A 6,570-nucleotide genomic window follows, 5' to 3' on the forward strand; every position below is an offset into this window, starting at 1 on the left:
TTTTTTTTGACATGACAACTTGTACTTCTCATTGTTACAACGGGTACACCTGTACCCTTATTTAAATGACTTGTTTTTCCCCTTCCCCTCCACAAATTATACCAACATCAAATACAGTGAAAGCAGGGGTTATATTGTGGGGAAAAGATTGCATTCTTTAGGCTGAGGCAGGCACATTGTGAATTCAAGGCTGTACAATGATTCCCTGTCTCAAAAAAAAGTTACATTTTTTATTAAAATTTATTTAAGGGAAGGAAAATAATGTAGAAAGTGATAAATGAAGATGACAGTTACTTTCTTAAAAAGTTGGCCTTCACTTTGACATTTTATTTTAAAACTGAGAAATGTTTGGTCTTCAAAATATGTCATTTCCGAGGATCATTTGGCAATTTTTCGGTTGAAGAGTCAATCCTCAAGGGCCCATCAGAATTCTGAATCATCCTGAGAATTTTCAGCTGACATCAATCACAAGGACTCTGACACAGACTTAACTTTTCATAGGTCAAGAAAATTATCGGATTTGGATGGGAGAATGTAATATCAGAGTTCAGTCATATGCCACATTCTGAATGTTTCCTTATTAATTTAAAGTATTTGTATTGAGTAAAGACCTGCTCAAAATTAGATACATGATAAATATTTATTTTAGTATTTTTCCATAGAGACACTGGATACTTAGCTCAATCCCACATTAGCCAGATAAACTGTAGAATGAAAGTAAAATCACTTTTTCCCCAATAACACAACATTGAAGTCGAAATTGTAAAAAAAAAAAGTACTATAGTACTATTGGATATATATATATATACATATATGTGTGTGTAAATATAGATGTATGTGTGTGTATATGTACACATATACACACATACACCTACATATATATTTAATCCTTCTGTGAACAAATTCTTTAGATCATGTCCCCTTATTGTTTCCCTACACAAATATAGCAAAAAGATTATGTTTTAATGTATTTCTCTGTGCATAAAATGTACTGCTTTCTTACAAGTAAAGAATTTGAATCTCCATCAGTAGAGCTGTCAGTCAGAAATAAAAATAAATGCCAAGCTCATCAAATTGTGTACATTGCTCAAATGTCTAAACGTGAGCAGAGTTTGGTGGTATATGCCTGTAATGCCATCTCTCATGATTAGGAGGTGGTGGGTGGATAGAAAGTAGATGATCTACATAGGAAGACCCTGTCTAAAAAAAATTATTAAGGCAATTCAGTAAATCTGTTAGTACCACTCACATTCTCAAGGCTCTACCAAGCAGCCCTACCCTTCTCCAGCTCAGCTAGGTGTTGATCCTGCCCTCTGAAATAGAAATGGAAGCAGTCCATCCTCTTGCATGCCAGATATGTTTTTCTTCTGCTACTCTGTGTTTCCCATCTTTCTCTAATGAATGTAAATTTTTATATGTAATAAAAATGTCAATATTAAGAAGTATTGCAAATATCAATGAAGAGAATAGTTTTCTCATGGAAGCTATTAAAAGTTACCTTCTCTCCAGGTGCCTATGCCTCATGCTTGGAATCCTAACTACTCAGGAGGCTGAGATCTGAAGATTATGGTTCAAAGCCAGCCAGGGCAGAAAAGCCCTCATGAGATTCTTATCTGCCATTAACCACTCAAAAACCAGAACTGGAGCTGTGACTCAAAGTGATAGAGTGCTAGCCTTGAGGAAAAGAGCTCAAGGACAATGCCCAGGCCCCAAGTTCAAACCCCACAACCACCAAAAAGAAGAAAAGGGGGAGGGGAAGAAGAAGGAAGGAAGGAAGGAAGGAAGGAAGGAAGAGAAGAAGGAAGGAAGGGAGGAAGGAAGGAAGGAAAGCTGCAAGTGGAGCTGTGGCTCAAGTGGTAGAGAACTAGCCTCCAGGATAAAAAGCTCAGAGACAGTGGTTAGGCCCTGAGTTCAAACCCCAGTACTAGCACAAAAATACCCTCTCCCATCTGTGAAAGATAAATAAATGAATTCTAGTCGGGATTTTTTTCTATTTAGCATGAAAAGCAAAAGTTTTGTGGTAAATGCAGATAGAACTAGTGATAATTGATGGCCACTTTGTGCTTTGTTCAGCCACTTATGAAGCTGTTTCATTGACTTCTCCAGTCACTGATCTGACAGCTGCAGAGAGATGACAGCTGAGACTGAAAGATGGGTGTGGTGATGCTGATGATTCCTAGGGTTGCCACTGGTTGATGGAGCAGAACTAACTCAGAGAAGACTTGCTTCAAGTCAGCACATTCCAGAGACTACTTCTCAGTTTGGTAAATCTGGAAGCTTGCGTTCTTTATGATAACCAAAAGTGATCAAAAGCTGGAAAGACTTATATTTACTTCAAACTCACCCCAGACTGCCAGAGACACCAATAGCTAATTGATGTACAACATGAAACTCAGCCAAGCAAAGCAGAATGCTGCAGTCATTAGGAACAGTAGTTCACACTTTCCCCCTAAGACACACTGTATGGAGAGCAAATGACAGGGTCAGAGAAGAGTTTTAGAAAGAAAATTCTGACAGCTGTGTGGCATAAATTAGAAGTGTCCATATGTCCCAGTTTTCCTAGGATGGCCCTTGTTGATGCCTGCTTTCTAAATGTATAATGTTTAATAACACGTCTGTTTCACTCTCAAATGTGTCCAGGTTTAGTGGACAAATTACCTGTCAGCCTAATTGGAAATGACAGTCGGGAGACTTGGGAAATTAGTTGTTAGAAACCATTGACTAATCCACTAAAGAAATGATTACAACCTAGAGCTATGCTATAGAAGTAGAGTTACAGAGAAAAAAGATGAATTGAGTTGGAGAAAATCTAGGCAGTAGAATCAGTGATATTACTCCCTCCCAAAATTATTCTAAGCCAAGACCCTGTTTGGGGGTCCTCTTGCATATAAATACTAGTCTACACAGTGATTCATAAGTCCTAAGCTACCTCTGAGATCAGAGATCTCAGTTTTGACAGCATTTCATTATAACCCAAGTTCTTCGACATTCTCCGCAATGCTGCTTCCAACAGCAATACCTGAATAGCCTCCCTCTCACACATCTCTTTCCACGGAGTCTGCTTTCCCAGAAACCTGACCTACAACAACTGCCATTGTGTTTATTGCAAAATGAAAATGTGACATATTTGATCTCTTTTCATTACAAAAATGAATTACTAAAAGTAAGTGCTCAGAAGAGTGCCTGGTAACAGAAAAGCTTTGGCAAACGTTAGACACAATAATCATGACTATCTTGCTTCCAGTGATTGATTTAGCATCCGTCAGCCAACTAAATAATGCAGAAGTAGAGGTGGCCACATTCATTTTCTCCTCTGATTCTGAAAAACTTTAGTATCATAGTCCCCCCCCAAAAAAAGATGCAAAGTGAACAATGCCTGTGTCAGAAATACTGGAAAATAATTCAAAAACTAATGCAGTACTCTGAATAATTTTACAAAGTGCTCCACAAACTCAAAATACAGTATAATCACATCACTTTACTTTTCCAATTGAGCACTGGAACCCTCTCCAAACTACTTCACCTCTGTCAGCTTACCCTTTTCCTTTCATTCAGAACCAACAACTTAAAGATCATACTTATTTTGGGCGCTCCCAGGAGTTACATCATGTAGGGTTTTGTGCTGCACTCATATCTCCCTTGATACATTAGCTCTCACTCCCTCCAGAATCTGAAGCTACTTGAGGACACAACTAAATTTCAGACATCTTTTTCATTCCAAATTTCACTTAGCACCATGCATGGAAACATAAAGATTTGAATGTGTCAAGCTTGGTCCTATGAATAGTTTGTTTTCCTCTTCTAAGCCTGCAATTTCAGTTAATAATGGAAATTAGGAGGAATTATATATCTGAAATATGCCTTTGCATATCTATTTCATAAATCTAGAAATTCTGATATGCTAGTGCTATACTCTAAAGAGGAAATTCTTCTTTAAAAAAATACAATTTTCAATTTATTTTCTTCCCAGTAATAGCAAGATGGCTTTATTTCTTGCTTGGAAAAACAAAAATGTTTCATTCTGTTTTCATCCATCCCCTTTATCATTTCTTGTATAAAAGGTGTCAACATAATTTTCTCTGGATAATAGCACTCCTCATCTTAGAAAAGATGTAAAATTACTCTCAGTCAACCCAAGGTCCTTCAAGTAAACTTTTATTTATGTTTTCTTGGAAGAAATCATCCAAAGGTACTCTGGCCTTTAAAGTCCATTACTATTAAAGAGTCCCCCATTGCAAGAGAACAGTGTGTCTTAGGTCAGTTTCATGAACTCAGCACCTCAGCTATTTATTATAATGCAATTATCATACCAACTCAACCATGACATGATGTGGGGCCTGCTTCTCATTAGAATGAGAACATTTAAAAATAGCAGAGAACTTTGAACAAAAGGAAATCTTTTCAAGAAAGCAAAAGCTCTCAAGCAAGCAAAAACTCTCGGGAAGAAATTGTGTCTTCATCTCCCTCTCCACCTGCCCAACTGCTGTTCCAAGGTTGCAAGCTTAGTTATTCTAGCAGAGACCCAGCAAGAAACAATGAAGATTTCTAAGAACAAAAACAGAATAACATGTTATCAGCGCATTTCTTTCCCATTTCATTCCCTTGTTTTCATTTGGAATGGCATTACAAACTGCCCACAATAGGCTGGCCTTCTCCAGAATCCTTGTCTTCAACCAGCAAATTGGATTTAACTTCTGCATCCTGCATCATCCACTGGATTTCAATGAGAATGTTATGGAAGTCAATAGCCAAAATAATTTGTCAATCCAGGCCATAAAATTAGCCACAGAGATAAAGAGAAAACCTAATAACTAGATCAAAATCAATGCTAAAAGGACTTTGAATGTACTCATTTGTCAGCTGGTGATATAATTCAAAAAGAAAGAAGGACCATGTATTAGTCTGTTTTCATTACTATAATGAAATACCTGAAGGAGGACAACCTTATAAGGAAATTTATTGAGCTTAGAATGTGGGCCAGATGCCCATATTGGCTTGGCTCTTGTAAGTACCTCATGATTAAAGTCATCACAGTAACATAGAGGCCTATGTGGAAAGAATCAGGAAGTCAGAATTCTGAATGAGACCAGGCTTGTTCTTGCTCTTCTTACTTTTCTTTTCTTTTTGTTTACATTAGTTAGACAGCAGGGATTTCAGTGGAACATGCATGTTTACAAAATACTTCAATCTTACCCACTCTGACTCTCTCTTCCTCTCTTTCCCCTTCCACAAATAATTTCATTGGGTTTCATTGTTCTAGTTATGTAGACGCAACAATCTGCTTTGATTATATTCACCTTCTTTCATCCTCCTTAAGCCTTCTATGGATTCCCCCCACTCCCAGCCAAAGCAACCTTGTTTTTTTCTTTTTCCATATCTAACTTGCTCTGGAGAACATCCAAAGGATTCCTTGAGTTCCACCCTAACCCCTTCATTGGGCAGCAATAACGGAAGAATTTCCTACTAGGCCCTTGATGTTAAAGATTGCGTAGTACTTTCAGCACACCACCCCAGAGACCAAAGATTAACCTTGGAGGGCACTCCAATTGTATTAAAAATATTCAAACTATAAAAATTATTATTTTATTTTTATCTATTCTTATTTTAATCTGCTTTTACTTTTGTTTATTCTTTTGAGTATACTCAAAAATGGTTTTAACTGTTTTTACCATGCTTATGGCTTAGAAATAACCAACTTCTTATTTTTAAGATTTTTATTGGATCTAATAGTGCTACAAGAGGATTTTCATTATGATACTTCCACACATGCAAACAAAGTACCCCATCAATCTCACCGCCTCCAATCATTACCCCAACGTCCTACTACTTAAAACAATTTCAACAGGTTTCATTGTCCTACTCACATACTTGCTTATACTGTACTTTGACCATATCAAATGACTTCTTACATGAAATACTTATTTATAAATGCTAGGAATTTGGGAAATTGTAAGTACCTATCTAAGGAAATAGCTTACACTTGAATTAAAGTATAGAAAGTATAAGATGAGCCTGGAGCATCTTTTCTATGCAAGAGAGAAAAAAAAACATGGAGGTGAATGGTGGGAACTTGTCATGAAGTGCTCATGTTCAAAGGGTAGAAACTGTATCAACTTAAGGAAAGTAACAAATTGCAAAGTAATCTAGGAATCTGTGATTCCTTATTAATAACTCCTTCTTTGCGATATAGTAGCAGCTAATAAATGTGGTAAGGTGATGGAAGTGGAGAATTACTATTTGGCAACCATCATTAAATTAAAAGGATATTGGTGTAACCTTGATATCTCCCACAAAATGATAATTAATTACAAAAGGAAATTGGCACAGAAACTTTGCAAACACCAAAATGACCAGTGATGAAGTTCCCAACTTGTATGGGGAAAGGTCCAGAATGTGAGCAGGATGTGGTTTCTGTCGTGTCTCTGCCAAGAATGCAGTCTACCATGGTTTCCCTTATTTGCAATATCTAGTATACGTATGAGTCAAGCGGAAAAGGTCAGATAATGTGATGTCAGGAAAATGAACCCTTAGACATGTATTTTAATGTTTTTTCTTTCATGCATGTGTTTC

At 37.0% G+C, this 6,570-nt stretch overlaps 1 pseudogene; it reads right to left on the reverse strand.

Annotated features, from left to right (window-relative positions):
* The window catches only part of LOC105986221, a 138,085-nt pseudogene that overhangs the window by 122,593 nt on the left and 8,922 nt on the right, over positions 1–6,570 (reverse strand).

This window comes from Dipodomys ordii, unplaced genomic scaffold, assembly GCF_000151885.1.
Source record: "Dipodomys ordii isolate 6190 unplaced genomic scaffold, Dord_2.0 Scaffold34, whole genome shotgun sequence".
Lineage (NCBI taxonomy): Eukaryota > Metazoa > Chordata > Mammalia > Rodentia > Heteromyidae > Dipodomys > Dipodomys ordii.